The sequence below is a fragment of the Myodes glareolus genome, chromosome 5, assembly GCF_982192425.1.
Source record: "Myodes glareolus chromosome 5, mMyoGla1.1, whole genome shotgun sequence".
Classification (NCBI taxonomy): Eukaryota; Metazoa; Chordata; class Mammalia; order Rodentia; family Cricetidae; genus Myodes; species Myodes glareolus.
In genome coordinates this window covers 8978335-8996856 of record NC_142030.1, presented here as the reverse complement: position 1 = coordinate 8996856, position 18522 = coordinate 8978335, and positions in this window count along the sequence as shown.

Genomic DNA, 18522 nt, shown 5'->3' with positions numbered 1-18522 from the left:
ACAGACACTTCGTATATAGTCCCTGTTTTTCCATATGCTTTTCAAAATGCTCCACATATTTAATGTATTCACATCAGTCTTTTAGAATAGAAATATCATCTCCATATTATGGTTACAGAAATTCGGGAATAGAACCATAGTCAAACACCTGTTGAATAATCAGACCTCCCATCTCCACCTCCAGCCTTTGGTATCTTAAACAAATGAGGGGGTGACCAGAGAGAGACTTGCATAACCAGTCAAAAACTGGAATACAGGCCCATAGGGATGACAGGCAACCCTTCCACTGTCATGAGAATGCAAGGACTGTGTGCAGCAGTGTGAGTTCAGAGACCCAGATGGGCAGCCAGACTCAGGGGAGACACGAGCATTAGCAAAGACTGCTGACGAATACGGTAAAGGAGCCAAAGCTTTCATATTGTTGCTATCTGAGGACCCAGGAGAGATGGGTGCTTAATTGTATGTACACTTTGCCAAAACTAAATCTGTGTGATAGAAGCTAATATTGGAAGTTTCTACCAGTTTGGGGATTTCTCAGTTTATAAATCTTCCTTTTGCAGTATTATCAGATAACCGTATCTTGACTCTATGTCTATTTTTCCTTTATCAATGCAACTGTAGCCCATAAATATCTATATTACAGACTCGCTTGCCATGAAATCTCTAAGTCCACCCTTTTGAAAGTCTCCGTAGGTTGATAATAGCTCTCGAGTTGCCTACACAGTGAATGGTGGGGAGAAAGCATAGCATGGCAACTTGCCAGGTCGGGGATAACATTAAGGCATCAGAAAATGAATGGAAGAACAAGGGTGAAAAGAAAAAAAAACAAAAATAAAATACAGTGGTCAAGGGCATGGAAATAAGCAAGGGTTTTGTGTGACACACAGTGCAATATTTGGGAGAAATAGGGAACATGGCTGGAAAGGTAGGCTACCATCCGGTTATAGTAGGCTGCGTTAGAACCTGACTCGCTAGATATTGGTGGAAAACACAGATTCTGCATATAGAAAATGCATAGGCACTGCATTTCCATTCCTTTCTGGTCACCTCTCAAAATGTTAGTGTTCAAGGAAGGGGTGCCAGAAACAGAAATTGTTATGGCAGAAAAATAGGGAGAGGAGGAGGCAGGAAACTGACTGCAAAAAGATCTGCATCTATTGTAGGGAAGGAATGGTTACTGCCAAGGTTTAAATGTGAAACACTTCCAAGAGTGTCACTTGTTTGAACACTTGGTCCCCAAATAGGAGGTGTTTTGAGAGGTTGTAGCACATTTTGGACTTGGGACCTTGATGGGGGAAACGGGTCACTACGGGAGGGGGAAAGACGTGAGGCTTATAGACAGGCCCTGCTTCTGGCCTGAACTCTCTGCTCCCTGCTGTGTAATGATCTGGGGAACCCCCGACACATGTGCGTCACTGTGACCCCTACCACTCTGACTCTGCCCCCTTAAACCATGAGCCAGTACAAATCTCCCCTCTCTCAAGGTGTTCCTGTTGGATATTTTGTCAGAGTGAAGGGGAAAGTCGCCGATACAGCCACTTAGGATAGTAGAAAAGGAAATATTTGGAAAGCTGAGTCTGCCAGTACCATGAATGGTGATTGGAATACACACCTTCATCATGAAATATCTGAAGATTTGATTTAAAAGTTGGATTCTCCAAGAACTAGAACTATAGGATGAGTGTGCGCCCATCTCTATGCTCCTCGTTGTCCCTTTCTGTACACCCTCCCTAGGGTGTCACACACTACATGTGTCTGCTCTTGTGGGACCCCATACACGTGAGCTTCTGTGCCATGGTCCTGTTCGTCTTCTGTATACATTCTGTGTGTACGTGTGCTTGTCCATATGTGTGCACATGTGTATATGCACATGTGTATGTAGGTCAGAGAATGTCTTCCTCAATATATCTACCTTATTCTTTCATAGTTAATTTCATGACTTCACAATTTCCAACATGTAAGTTAGATATTCTGGTCACACCCTCCCCACCATTTCGCTCCCATGATGGATCTTTTCTGCCTATTTACTTGATCGGTGTCTCACAGAGTTTCCCTGGGGCCATCTTTTGTGACTGAAGCTTGGATCTAACCATCAGGACCTGCTGGACTCAACAGTAGGTATATGACTGGAAGCTATGTCCCCCACCCCCATTCCCAGAATCTGTTGATTGCCAATAGATCGGCAGAACACGGTAGGGATCCATGATTTCCTTCCCCTTCAGTCCTGCTTGCTAGAAGGGGCTGGTTTCTGTGGGCCAGAGCAAGTATACACAACTGCTGTGGTTGTAATGACGGGGTCATGCTTCAGGGGAAAAAAAACATTTGTATGAAATAATGTCAGGTACACAAACTCTTGTCATGGTTTACCTTTACTAGTGCCTCTTTGATGACATGGCTAAGATGGCGTCTCTTGGTTTTCCCCAAGTGAACATAGTGTTTTTCCCTTTCCATACTCTACTCACTGGGAGAAAGTTACCATGTGCATCCATGCCTTAGGAGTCTGGATGGAGTACACTCCACATCATTGAGGTCAGGATATCTGCATGCATACTTTGGAATCCAGTCTTAGAGACTAGAGCTATCTAGTCTCACCTCCTGGCTTTGCTAGGGTTTCTATTGCTGTGAAGAGACACCGTGGCCATGGCAACTCTTATAAAGGAAAACATTTCATTGGTGCTGGCTTACCAACCCATGATTGTCATAGCAAGAAAATGTAGTTGCATGCAGGCCGACATGGTGCTAGAGAAGAAACTGAGAGCTCTACACTAGGCCTAGCTTGAGCATCTGAGATCTCAAAGCCCACCCCCACAATGACACACCTCCTCCAACAAGGCCACACCTATTCCAACAAGTCCACACCTCCTAATAGTGCCAGTCCCTTAGGGCCCAGCATTCGAACACATGAGTCTATGGGGGTTATTCCTGTTTAAACAACCGTACCTACTTTTAAGCTAATTCATTTATTTAAAGCAGCATGAACTCATGGACATTTTTACATTAATTTCTGCACATTTTAATCAAGCTTAGTAACCACTCTGTTCAGGTTGTAAAAGTACTTTCCTTCATAGACAAGCACAACTTACGTGTGAGTCCAGAAGAAAAACTAGAAAGCTGTACATTATAACAAAGGAGACATGTATGATAATGAGCTGGAGACGCTGGGAACTTGTTCTTCATCTGTAGGCCTCTGTCAGATCATTGCTGGCCCACTTGGACCTGGGTGACTCAAATACAAAAGTCAAGCCATGATTTTGTTTTACAGCTTTGGCATTCCTTTTGTCTAAGTGATTCAGTGTTTTCAGAGTGTGTTGTATTCTTTAATGACTCCTGGTCCTCTGTTTTTCTAAAATGGCATGCTTCCCTGTTCTGTTAAAGCCTTACTTCACCAGCAAAGTGAGATATACATTGTGTTCCTTATAATATTCTGGCTTTTATGCCTGATAAGAAAGGTTCTGGGCATGAAATCTTTGGCATTCTAGTAGCATGTGTTTATAGTCCTTTACTCTTATAGGACCCTCTTGAACTTAAAAGTACACCCTAGTATAAAAGATTCTTTAGGAAGATCACACTGTCTTCAATGCTTTAAGGAAGGAAGTAGGAAATTAGTCACCAAAGCTGTTCATACGACTGAGCTTGTATGCTTTGTTCTTGCACATTACTTGACTAGCTGAGTCCTGTGGACTTTGGTTGCTATGGGAGAGAAATCCAGGGTTATAAGCAGGAAGAGACTGTGTGTGGTGCTTTAAAAGAAAATGGCCCCAAGGGGAGTGGCACTATTAGGAAATGTGGCCTTGTTAGAGTAGGTGTGATCTCATTGGAGGAAGTGTGTCGAGGAGGAAGTGGACTTTAAGGTCTCATGTGCTCAAGCCACACTCAGTGAGACAGTTCACTTCCTGTTGCCTGCACAAGATGTAGAACTCTCAGCTACCTCTCCAGCATCATGTCTGCCTGCATGCCACCACAGCCAACCCTAATAATGAACTAAACCTCTGAATTGTAATGTACTCCCATAAAATGTTTTTGCTTTATAAGAGTTGCTGTGGCCATGGTATCTCTTCACAGCAATAGAAACCCTAAGAAAGACCCTGTGAAAGTCAGAGAAGTACCAACATACTCCTTTGCTATTTTCTTTTGATATTCTTTAAAGACTGTGGCTCCCACCTGATTTTCTTCCTCATTCAAAGCCTATCCTCATCTCTAAAATTAAACCCATGGCTACTGTCTTTTCTGTGGTTGTTCTTTTCCACTATGAGAACTGTGTAAAAGACTACATTCCAGTTTGGCCTGACCCTCAGATCTGCCAGGAACAATTTCACTTTGAGATACAAACTCCTCATCCCAGCCTATCCAAGACTCTGAAGTTCCTCTAATTCTCTCTCTCTCTCTCTCTCTCTCTCTCTCTCTCTGTGTGTGTGTGTGTGTGTGTGTGTGTGTGTGTATGTGTGTGTGTGTGTGTGTGTGTGTGTGTGTGTGTACGGGTGTGCATAAACCCTTTTCTGGAGGTCAGATTATGACCTTGGGTATTGGGTGTCGTTGTTCTGTCTCCTTGTTTGAATCAAGATCTTTCCTTGTTCCCTTGTAGTGTGCACACCATGCTAGCATGTCCAGGAGCATCCTGGGTTTGTTCTCCTGTCTCTCTGTGGGAACAATGGAATTGCAGCATAGAGCTACTGTGTCTGGCTTTGTGTAGGTTCTGAAGATTCAACCTCAGGTCCTCAAATTCTCATAAGAAACACTTTACCCACCAAGCCATTTGCCCAGCCCATGACCATTATTCCTGCTCTTTGGTTTACCCTGTCTCTGATTCATCTTCATGGTGCCTAGATCACAAGGATTTCCAGGAAACTCTCCAAATGGGGTGCCATTGCTCTAACTGAATCTTCTTCTTTGCCGATATAATCTCAGGTTTCTTCTCATTGTGTGGACATTCCCTGGACAACACACACACGCACATGCACACACACGTACATACACACACATACCATACCTACCACACACACCATACACATCACACACATACCACATGCACTCACACCACACACATATACCACACTACACACACACACTACATACACACTACATACACACACATATACAATCACACACCATACACACATACCACATGCACTCACACCATACACACATACACACCACACTCCACGCATATATGTATACCACACTACAGATACCAAACACTGCAGGACAAACACACCACACACACATACCACATACACTCACATCACACACACATATACACCACTCTACACACACACTATAGACACAACACACCACATTATACACACAGATACCATACATACCACATACACACACCACACTCACATACACACCACACACCATATTACATACACACACCAGTCCCATCCTTGACTCTGGTAAGTGTAAACGGAAGAACTCTGCTCATCTCTAGCCCCCACCCTCCTCTCCACTTTTATTCCCCTCTCGTAGTCCAGGGGTTCAGGATGTCATCTTTGTCCCTGTACCCGTGGCTCCCACTTCATGACTTCTGAAGGGAAAATCTTCCCTTTATTTCCTGTAGATCACGATTGTGGACATAAAACCACCATAGGCTTTTTTTCCTTCCACATACCACCATCTAAGGCAGAGTGGGAAGACAGACATGGAGCCCCCAGCCTCTCTTGTTCCCTAAGGCAGAGAGTTGGAAGACAGACATAGGGCCCCCCAGCCTCTCTTGTTCCCTTTGACACACACGCAACAGTGACAGCTAAGAGTTAAGTGCAACCCAACCTTTACAGAACTCCTCCATGTGACTGGCAATATGTGCCAGAGACGTTACAAAGATGAATAAGGCATGAAACCCACTTTCAAGAGCTCCCAGGTCTCCTGGGGCAGGGGGACCATAAAAGGAAAACACAATGAATCATGATAAGTGCTGTGGCTGGAAGAGTGGACGTGGTCCTCTAGAAACTCAAGGCCTGGCGCAGAAAGAGTTCTTTGTCTAGCTGCCAGGTGTGTGTGTGTGTGTGTGTGTGTGTGTGTGTGTGTGAGTGTGTGTGAGTGTGTGTGTGTGTGTGTGTGTGTGTGTGTGTTTAAGAACAAGAGACCACAAAGTATGATGGAAAATGTCAGGATTTGGGTTTGAATCAGCTCTGCCATAATCTGAGTAACCATGGGAAAGTTATATAAATGCCTCAAGCTTCCATTTTCTTTTGTGTGAGGTAGAGACAGTAACGATCCCTCTATACCTTATGATTATGAAGATTAAAGTAGAGGACAAAGCAATTTCTCAGCCAGATTTGCAGGCCCATAAATATTTGCTAAATTCACAGGAACTTTGAAAATGGTTGCCTAAAATAAATCTGTTGATAGAAATATGAATAACATTTGTGCTTAGCTGGAAAGAACAACTATTGGGAATTCTTGTCTATTTCTTGTGCCTTAAATTGGAGCTACCGAATGAGCCACCGATGTGATTAACAGCAGCTACCTTTAGGACTTCGAGTGTTTACTGTGTGACTGCTTCTCAGTCAACTATTTCAAAACAAATTTCTATAAAACAAGATTTCTCAGACTTGAAAACACTTACAGGGATGGCTTAAAATGAGCAAGTAGTACATCTGGCTCAGTGGTAGAGCACTTGGCTAGCATGATCCCTCAGTTTAACCCTTAACACCTGGAAGTCTGTGACTGCCTCCAGTAGCAGTACTGTGTGCTGGAAGTTTAGATTAAAAACCAGAAAATCTGTGTGCCTTTCCTCTGAACACAAGTAACTCCACTGTAAATAGCATTGATTATGCTATCATCTCTCAGAAATTGAAGAAATCCCAGGTAGATTGATATCCCCTGTTGCTTACAGGATATGTATCTGTATCTGTAACCTATGTGCATGTGAGAAATGCCATTTCCATTCCTATGCCAGTGTAATAAGCACTGGCGATAGAGTGGGGCAATAACTATACGTGTATGTGGTCGGGTGTCAGCGATCCGAAAGCGTGGACCTCCCTTCCTCCCATTCCCAGGCACGGATACACACTACTAAGCTTAAAACATGTAGTTAAGTATGAACATCATTTGTTAATGGTTTTCAGCTTACTTCAAATATTGGAGTTAGTCTTTCCAAAAGTTAGTAGATGGCTGGTGTTGGATATATAATTTTGATATGCAGCCCATGCAGTTCTGGAACTTGCAATCCTCCTGCCTCAGTTATCTGGGTTGACTTGGGTGTCCACCACACCAGGCCTTTTCAGAACTTTATAACACATGCTGTGCAGGGGCCATTTAGCAACTAATTCCTCAGAATTTCTTTGTTTTTACATTTCTTCTTTCATTAGGTTTAGAAAATAGTGAATTTAATGTTTTAGTAAAATAGCATGTATGTACATTTTGGAGAATTGCCTGTCATTTGTTTATAATGTGGTCATCATCTGTCATCCGTTGTCTGTCCATCTATTTCCATCTGTCTGTCTATCTACCTATCTATCCATCTCTATGTATCATCTATCATCCATCTGTCTACCATTTTATCTTCTGCCTTTTGTGTATCTATCTACTTATAGTCTATTTATTATCTATCATATATTTGTATATCATCTACCACCTATCTACCCATCATATAGCATCTATCTACCATCAATCTATCATCTTGTCAATTGATCATCTATCTATCCATCCATCTATTCTCTAACTACTATTTATCTGTCATATACATATCTGTCTGTCATTTAGTCTCGATTTCATACATCTGTCTATGCTGACATCTGTTAGATGTGGATAATGATCCTTTGGAAAGAAAGTATTTAGACAACTGTATTTCCCTCAATACATGCTTGACATTTCTTTTGTGTTATATTTGCATGATGCACGTGAACCAATTTTACAATTGGGTGTATTTATTTTATTTATCTGACCAATAAGAAAACTAGATAGTCTAAACACTATAGGAAGTGATGAGAGTGTTGGCTAAGTCTATACCTGTAATATAAAATCTAACCTACAATATAAATTCATTTGGAGGCCAGAATTTATAAGGGGGTGACTAAGGGCAAGAGCAGAGCCCTGTTCCTGCAGACCTGATGTATTCACAAGGAGAAGAAACACCAAGCTGTATACATCAACAGAGGTCACTAAAGACACCACAGAGACACTATCCACAGTTCACACCCAGGTTGGTCTTGAATTCACTCCATAACCCAGTAGCTAAATGAGCTTGTCATCCTCCTGCCTCAGCTTCCTGAGTAGCAGGGTTGATGGTCTGTACTATTTAGTCCATCTATTGTCGTGTCTCTACCATAATCTATCTATTACCACTTTGGTACACTATTACAGTGTTTCTGTGGGGTACGTTAAGATGAATCAGTAGTTAAAGGTACTTGTTACCAAACCTGATAACCTGATTCCAGTCTCCAAGATACACACAGTGAAGAGACAGACCCAACTTCTGAAAAGTGTCCCATGACTTCCATATACATGCTATTGCATGCATGTGTATGCACACACACACACACACACACACACACACACACACACACACACACACAGAGGTATTTCTACAGAACTGTTTCTTTTCCCATGAATACAAATAGCAAGAAATTCTCCCTTTATATTTTGCAATGATTCTCAGCTTACCTAACCATTTCTGTGTTCTTGGTGAGTTTTCTATACTAGCTATCATAAACTGTAGGCGTCATGTAGGCGCTCATACACACTGAGTTTGCTGCAGAGATTAAACGGGTGACCAGAAGATGTATTTTGTCTCTGTCGTATGTTAACTTGGAGTTGGGAATGGAACAACCACAAGAAAATAAAATGTCATAGCGTTCCCCCTGTTTGGGATTTGTCAGGGGGTCTGCTTTATGTTATATTCACTCCATGGCCTAATTGTGAGTAGCAATTGCATTAAACTCCCATAAAACCATTTAAAATGAGAAAGGGAAGTGGTAAAATATTACTGACATGTACTTTTCTTCTTCGCGGTTCAAAACTCCCAGTCTTGGGAACTGGAGACTTACCTAAAACCAGGTCGATGAAATATGTCAGGAAGCGTTCAGGCCTGAATCCTGGGCCGTGGAAGGCGAGATGGAATTTATCAAGTTAAACAGGAGCAGAAGGTCACAAGGTCAAGAATTGAAAACAAATGCAGATCTACAAACTGTTATTTTAAAGCCAAAGAGAAGCAGGTTACACAAGCCGCTTCCATTTTTAAATGCCACTGCGCAGTGGCGTGCGGGGACAGGGCAGACCTTTGCCTCCTTGTCCTTTCAGCTGAAGATGCTGTTTTTCCACAGAGGCAAAGAGCAATATTTGAGAAAGAGATTTTACAGATGCAATTACAGCGGGCCACTGGGGCTCGGGTCTGCACGTGGGTAAACACGTGCTCTCAAACCCAGGGAAACGTTTGCTTTGGCAGTCATCGCGGCAGAGCGTGGCTCTGATCCTAGAGAAAGCCAAAGCTGCAGAAACTGAAGTCGTCTCCAACAACAACACCACAATTAGGGCCTCCGAGCTCTTCACACTTGTCACGCTGGGACGATGATGCGCAGGAGCGCAGAGCCACCAGGTCATCCGTGTCCTTTCTGGGTGTTGTCCTTGGGATCCTGGCCTTTGGAAAATGCAGCAGGCAGGACTTGACTTTCCGGTGTCACGTGTTCAATTACAGATACTAATACGCTTCTAGAAGTTTCTAGAAAAAAAAATATATCAGAGTATTTTTTAGACTTTATTTCAAAATTTTTGACAGATTGATAAAGTAAGCTTTGTCAAAAATATGAGAATTTCTGTGCTTCTAAACAATATCATGAAGAGGCAGGGGAGACAACTTAATCAGTAAGATGCTTGCCATGCACTCAGGCATAAAGACCTGAGTTCAGGCCTCTAGCTCGCCCTCTCTCTCTCTCTCTCTCTCTCTCTCTCTCTCTCTCTCTCTCTCTCACACACACACACACACACACACACACACACGCACACACACACACACAAAATATGTTGAAGGAGGGCCCCCTTGTTTGTCCCGGACGCCCAGATAGCTTAGACCTGAAATTTTCACGCAGAAACTATTAATTAAATCTCTGCTTGGCCCATTAGCTCTAGCTTCTTACTGGCTAACTCTTACATCTTAATTTAATCCATCTCCAGGAATCTGTGTTATCACCACGAGGTCGTGGCCTACCAGCAAAGTTTCAGCACGTCTGTCTTGAATGCCCGATCTATGGCGTCCCCCTGCCTCTGCCCTTCTTTCTCCCATGCTATAGGCCAAGTCAGTTCTTTATTCATTAACCAGTAAAAGCAACACACATACAGAAGGACCTCCCACACCAAAAATCTAACCATACTAGTGAGAATCTTTATTCCCAGCACTGGGGAGGCAGAGAGGTGATTCCATGGAGCTCATTGACCAAGCTGCTTACCTCAATTAATGAGTGCCAGGTTCAGTGAGAGATCCTAAGTAAAAACAAGAGGTGGAGATCCTGAAGAAAATATTTGATGATTACCTCTGACCTCAATGTACACAAGCACATACTTACATGTACCTGAACCAACAAGTACTAACCTCACTCACATGTACACATAGGCACACATATGCACATACACGTACACACACTATTAATAAGCTAGAAATGCTGGCCGCAGGATGAAAAAAGATATTTGTATTGCATATATCCGAACTGTAGCTTATAGATATAAAACAGAAAACTATTAAAAGTTTGTTTGCTAAGAAGAAATAAATTTTTAAGACAAGAGGTAAAATATGTGACGAAACCGGCTCAGAATCACTGGGAAATGTGAAGTAAACCAGCAGTCAGATGTTAGTAAGCTTGGGTTGTAGCTCAGTGGTAATAGCCTTGCCTAACATACAGTAAAACCCTTGCCTAGCATGTGGTAAAGCCAAGGGTTTGATCCTCAGTTCTGTTAAGAAAAAAAGAAAACAAAGATAAAAAAACAATAAAGCAAAAACCCCTCTCTGACCTGGGGTGATGCTCAGCAGTTCAGAGTGAGTGGAGAACCTGAGTTCAGTTCCCAGCACCTAGAGGCTCATTACTTCCTGTTACTCCAGTTGCAGGGGATCTGGCGCCCTCTACTGGAGTCTACCAGCATCTGCCCCTGCATCTACACAGACAGAAAGACCAAATGTTGGGCAGTGTATGAAACAATGAGAACTCTGATCATTGCCAGCAGTGTTTACTAAGCACAAGTACTCTGAGCCAGAAATTTCTCCTCCAGAAATCCAAATGAAGGTTTTCATGCTAACACTTATATTTATAAAGAGCTTCCCTGATAATAACAAAAACTGAGGAAAAAAAGAAAACAGACCAAGCCAGCCATCAACAGGAAAATAGGTAAGAAAACACAGAATGGAATATTATACAACAGTAAAAATAAATACAGGAATAAATCTCAAAAACATTTTGCAGAGAAGTACATAAAACTAGACACCTATGGAAGTACATGCTACATATGATCAAGTTTCTATGAAGTTTAAGAATAAGCAGATTAATGATTCTTGGATGTTAATCAGTGTTTATCTACAGAAGAGTTAGAATCAGTTGGAATGAGGTACAAGGGAACTTTCTGAAAGATTGAAATGTTATGCACATTGATTTGGATATGGTTTGTACATATATACAATTGTCATAACCATAAATCTGTCTAATTTCTTACACTACAATTTTGTTTCTGTAAAAGCATTTACTACCTTGCTCTACTGCCCAATTTAACTCCTTTAGAAAATTTCAATTTGCAATTAAGAGCACAGGGTGGTAAAAATTAAAGGTTGAAACATGGCATGAATTTCCTCATAGAACATTATCCTATTTACCATGAAAATTAAGTTTTCCAATAATTGTAAAGAAATACAAATAACAAATATCCTGAAATAAAACAAGTTTTCTGTTTCCTAGATTGACACAAGAGAAATACAGTGATCCTCAAGGTAGCCTGGTAACTACTTTTTTGTTTGGTTTTTTGTTTGTTTGTTTTTTGTTTTCTGAGACAGAGTTTCTCTGTAGCTTTGGACTCTACCCTGGAACTAGCTGTTGTAGACTAGTCTGGCCTTGAACTCACAGAGATCCACCTGCCTCTGCCTCCTGAGTGCTAGGATTAAAGACATGCGCCACCACTGCTCGGCCAGCCTGGTAATTATTATTTAACATCAACTGTTGCTCCAGAAATCACAGGAGCTACCTAAATATATACGCATTCATTCCATCCAAGTCCTTAGGCTATAAGGCAAGATGGGGAGAAAGGTGTTGAGGTCAGACAGCTCTGATAAGTCCCCTAAGTACAGCCCCTTCTCTGGAGTTCCTCCTGGGCACCCCCTAGAGACTCCACCTTCATAGCAACTTCTATAAATACCCCGACACTGATATTACCATGCCATCCTCAGAGCCAACCTTTCTTTCCCAGCCGCCCAGTTCATCCAGCCATGTGATCTATTTTTAAAAATACATTTATTTCTTTGGATTAATCTTGATTTGAAGTCTATTTTGCTAGATATTAGAATAGCTACACCTGTTTGCTTCTTGGAGCCATTTGCTTGGAAAATCTTTTTCCAGTGCTTTACTCTGAGTTAATGTCTATCTTTGATTTTGAAGTGTGTTTCTTGTATGCAGCCTAAGGATGGGCCTGCTTATTGCATCCATTTTGTTAGTTCGTGTCTTTTTATTGGGGAATTGAGCCCATTGGTACTGGGAGATATTAATGACCAATGATTGTTAATTCCTGTCATTTTGTGACATTAGTTGTTGATGGTGTCTCTCTCTCTCTCTCTCTCTGTGTGTGTGTGTGTGTGTGTGTTCTTTCTTTGAATTATGGCTTTTTGGTTCCTATTCCTCATATTGGGTTACCTTGCCCAGCCTTAATTCAAGGGGAGGTGTTTAGTCTTACTGCAATTGATAAGGTATGTTTTGTTTCTATCCATGGGATGCCTGCCTTTTTCTGAACAGAAATGGAGGAGGAGAGGATTAGGGGGTGGCAAGAGGAGGTGGGGGAAAGGACTGGAGGAGAGGTTAGGGGAAGCTGTGGTCTGTATGTAAAAATTAATACATTTTAAAAAGAAAAAATGAAAAAGAATGTAGAACTGACCAGCAAATAAAAGAAACATACCCAAATTAAATCTCATAAAATAGAAATCATCCCTAATAATATATTTATTCTTCAAAACTTTTATACAAATAAACATAATTTTGATAGTCACCCCATGCACCTCCAATACATCTTTCTACTAACTTCAACAGTGCTAGTTAGGGTTTCTATTACTGCAATAAAACACCAGAGCCAGAATTAACTGGAAGAAAAAAGGGGTTATTTAAGTCTACAATTCTTGGGTCACAGCCTATCACTGAGGAAGTCAGTGAGGAGCTCAAAGCTGAAGCTTGGAGGCAAGAGGTGAAGCAGAGACCACAGAGGAGTCTGCTTACTAGCTTGCTCCTCATGCTCAGCCTGTTTTCTTATGCACCCCAGGGCCACCTGAGCAGGGGCATCACCACTCCTAGTGGGCAGGGTCCTTCCACACCAATCTTTAGTAAATAAAATGCTCCAAGGGCTTGCCTATAAGCCAGTATTATTTAGGCATCTTGCTCAATTGAGGTTCCTTCTTCTCCAATGACTCTAGCGTGTATCAAATTGACAAAAACCTAGCCAGTATTTCATGTCTTCTTTTTAAAATTGTTAAATTCATTATGCTCACATGCACGGAGATGTGGGACTTTTCACATGGGTATGGGAAACCTGCCAGTCACCAACCCCAATGTGGTGATACTTTGTTTATCTAACGAATAAAGCTTGCACGAAGATCAGAGTGCAGAACTAGCCACTAGTTAGACACAGAGGCCAGGCAGTTGGGGTGCACACCTTTAATCCCCACACTCAGGAGACAAAGGCAGATGGACCTCTGTGAGTTCAAGGCCACCCTGGGCTACGTGAGATTGATCCAATCTAAAAGAGAAACAGATCCAGGCGGTGATGGCTCACACCTTTAATCCCAGCACTTGGGATCACATGCCTTTCATCCCAGAACTAGGGAGGTAGAGACAGGAAGGGGTACGGTTGGGCAGAGAGAGGGAGATATAAGGCAGGAGGAGATAGGAGCTTGATGCATTCCCCATTTGGTCCGAGGCTCTCATAGAAGGAAGAACTGGCGGCTGCTGCTCTCTCATCTCTGAGCTTTCACCCCCTAATATCTGACTCAGGATTTTAATTATTAAAACCAATTAGATTTGCACCACACCCCAAGGAAAAGCGATGTCCCTGAGCAGCTATCAACTGCTAATAAGGCCTCAGCTAGGGGTGGAGCCTTGGAAGCCATTCTAGAATTTCGATTGGCTTGGTCTTGTAAGAGTCTTTTTTCTTTTTCTTTTGGTATTTTGAGACAGGGCTTTTTTATGCAACAGCCCTAGCTCTGTAGACCAGGCTGGCCCTGAACTCACAGAGTTCTGCCTGACCCTGCCTCCAGAATGTTAGGACTAAAGGCATTCACCGCCACCACCAGGTTGGTTTTGTACAAGTCTAATGCAGGTGACCACAGCTTCTGTGTGTTCTCAAGTACAGGAGCTCACCCTGCCTAGAAGTCAGCATTTCATAGCCCTCCTCCCATTCTCAGCCTCACATTCTTTCTGTCTCCACTTCCACAACTGAGACAGGGAGATACTTTGCAAAGTATTGATGAAAATTTGACAGTAATTCAGCTGTGCTAACAATCATTTTATTACCCCAATGACTAAGAAGTCTGACTCTTGGAGCTAGCTCTTCCGTTCCTAAATGGCTGCTGTTGGAGAGAAGGTCCTGAGCTGGGGTTTTGACAAACATGTGCTGTGGGTGGACCTTGCTCAGGTGTGCAGTGGAGCTGGACCTGGGATTTGTGGGGCTAATCGGTAGACCGCACTACACGCCAGACCCCTTAGAGCCCTATGCAGCCCCTTGCACACAACTGCTCAGTCATTTCTGATGGAGTCACACTGCTCACTTACAGAAAAATCACAGAGTAGAAGTTTGTGCATTTCTCAAGAATTTTTTTTAGCTACCCTTGGATTACAGAAGCCTTTCTATTTCCACAAATAGAAATCCCTGGCATGCCCAGGGGAGCCAAAACTCAAATCCACAAGCACATTCATCACAGAATTAAAAACAAAATTGGGAATGATGGGGCATGTATATGATGGACTCATGACAGAGCAGCAATTTGGGGGCAATATTGGAAAGTGCTGCCTTGGGAACCCTTAGACTGTGGGCTGAATGGGCTCAATAGAGGAGTGTCTAAATAGAGATCAGACATGGCTTCGGAAAGAGGCTCCAATTCATGCCCCGTTATGAGCAATGTGCCCTTCATCCTGCTCCACAAGATCAGCACTTTAGGAAAGTCTGTCGCACATGTGAATTAACCAGCGTGAACTTTCCAAGATATAGGGCAGCTTTTTTGCAATGTTGACAATGACTTGAAGATCATGTTTCTACCTTGGAAATATCATTGAGGTGATCCAAACATTCCTTGAGACCATGAGACAAAAGACTAAGAAAGTCTGCTCAATCACAAAAGTGACCAGCTCTGGGAGAAGGGAGATAGTAACTCCTGGAATCCATGGGAACATGAACTGTCCTTCAGTTCAGGGAACCAGGGTGTATGTTAGGGTTGTCTAGAGAAACAACCTGCAGAATGGAGGTTTATTAGATGATTTACATAGCACGGCTTTTTTGTGGCCTGGAGAGGCTGAGACTCACCACCTGCCCAGTCCATGAAGATGGCTATTTCAGGAGCCCTACACTGAAGGACTAGAGGATTCCTGGGGAGCCACTGGTCTTCAGTCTATGCCAGAGTCCCAGAGAAACTAGCCCTGATAGCAGTGAAGGAATGTCTTCTTCATCTATTAGCAACAGCACCACTGGCTTCAGGAATGGGGAAAATGAACTCTCTGTGGAGGCATGAAACAGCAAGACAGTGAACAAAATGTAATGTGAATATAAGAATGGCCCCATAGGCTCGCATGTTTGAATGCTTGGTTCCCAGAGACTGGAAGTGTTTGCAAAGGATGAGAAACATCCTTGTGGGAGGAGGTGTGTCACTAGGGGTGAGTTTGAGGTTTCAAAAGTCCGTGGCTGTTCCAGTCCCCCTCTCTGTGCCCTTCTCCCTCTACCCATCCCAGCCTGCAGATCAGGATATAAAGATCTCGCCTACTGTTTCAGCACCAAGTCTGTCTGTTTTTCACCATGATGGCCATGGACTAACCCTCTAACAGCGTAAGCAGGCCTCCATTTAAATGCTTTGTTCTATGAGTTGCCTCGATCATGGTGTCTCCTCACAGCGGTAGAACAGGGTCTGGGAATCCAAGCGTTCTACTTGCACTTCCTTTTATCTTGTGGTGTAAGGCATTTCCCATGATTCCAGTGGGCCTGCCCAGTTCAAACAACCTGGAAGAGACAACCTCCTCGCTGTGTCCCACAGCTTCTCTCCTGGTTGATTCCAGAGCCATTCAAGTCGATGAGCTCAACCATCAAAGGGACTCTGCCTAGTTTCTGTATCAACGTGGTACCAGATCCTGAATTCTCAAGCGCTGAATGGGACTGAGCATGTTAAGAGGGGCCCATCCACTAAAAAATATTCCTTCTCTACCCTAAGCCAGAGGTAACAATAGTTGCTGTGCTTACAGTCTTTGTTGTGAGACTTTCATAGACAAGCATTTGCTGAACTGGAAGCAACTTGTGTGCAGAAATTAAGGATAATTACGGCCACAATGCTGGGCATGTTGACACAAAGACATGCTAATAACGATGACAAGGTTTTCATAAGCTAATCTTGAGTCAGAGCTGTGCGCACCCCTTCATTCCTCCCTATACATAAGGGAAATGTGTCAGTGGACGTGACATTGAGGGGCAGGGTAGTGGAGTCAACAGAGGAAGAAGAAATCTGCTAACACTAGCAATGGGATGGCCCTTAATTCAACAACTAGTGGGCCAGGGACACAGCTCTGTGGGTAAAAGTACCTGCTGAGCAACAATCTCAGTTCTGCAGTATCCATGTAAACCAATGGGCGTGGCCATGCATACCTGTATCCCTTGTGCTGTGAGGGGTGGAGAAAAGAGGAGAGGATCATTGGTGCTTACAGGCTGTTAGCCATCTTAGCTCCAGGCTCAGTGAAAGACCGTGTCTCTTAGGAAAAGGCAAGAAGTAATAGAGCAGGCCAACCAGCACCCTCTTCTGCAGTGCACATCTATATGTAGGTATATATCTGCATGCATGGACACATACCCCCCCCACACACATTCTGAAAGTGGTTAGCAATGATATGAAATGCCAGGACACTCCGGCCTGAGGGAGTTTCTGCCTTTGGTACAAAATGAAAAGTTGACTTTTCAGGGTTGTTAATCTGTAATAACATTCTGGTGCTATCACGGTGCGCTTCTCCTGTGTGAAACTTTCCATATGTGTGTGCAGTGTTTGAAGCAGACCCTCCTTTCAGAGCGTGCCCACTGTTGTGTCCGTTGTTTTGATCCTCTTGTGCCAGTGGCAACCATATGGTGATAGTTTGTTTCCATGGCACTGACTTGGCATGGGTAGAGTCTCAAGCCAGAACCAGCCAGCAGTCGCAGAAGACTGAGAACTTTCTCTTTCATGCAGATTTCTTTACTCGCCAACTCATGAGAATTATGGAAGCAAGTACAAGGCATCCACCCCCTGATATTCCAGTGTAAAAAGTAAAATGGAAAACAACTTTCAGTATGTTATAATTTGGATCTAAAATATTCTTCAAATGTTGAAGACTTAGCTCCAGTCTGGTATTACTGGGAAGCGGTGTCCTGTTTGGAGCTGTGACCTCATGGGAGGTCTCAGGGTCCTTGTGGGTGGTAGGCTAGATGGAGCTGGTGGGACACCTGTCTCTCTATCCTTTGACTCCCAGCTCCTGGTCTATGAGCATCTCCTCGAGCCGCATTTGCCCAGTGGTGCACTGTCTTGCCACAGACCCCAAAGCACAAAGGTCACAGGTTGGAATCTCCAAACTGTGAGCCCAAATAAACCTTTCTTCTTTCTAAGTTGATTACGTTAGGTATCCTGATGCAGCAACAAAGAACTGACTGGATGTGGTAAAATATAATATCTTACATCCACTTGACACGTTTCTTAATGTCCTCACAGTAACTCTCAGATAGATAAAAATGAATGTGATAGTCTCATTTTTCCAACAAAGTTCTGAATTCCTAATACCCAAGGTGGAGTGAGTTTAAATCTAAATAGCGTCACAAGGAAAAGCCCAGACTACAGGCACCATCTTCTGATTACAGCTATTGGCGTCTTCCCTCAGGCACCGTCTTCTGACTACAGCTATTAGTGTCTTCCCTCAGGCACCATCTTCTGACTACAGCTATTAGCCTTTCCTCAGAATCCGTAGGCTTTTTGCAAAACTTTCATCAGAATTAAATGCATCTTACAAAAATATAATAAACTAATTCTTATTACAAGGCATTATGGAAAAGTGTGTGTGAGGGTGTGTGTGTATGTGTGTGCCTGCAGGCATACAAGGACAAACTTGCAGAGATGGAGATGGGTCTCTCTTTCCAACT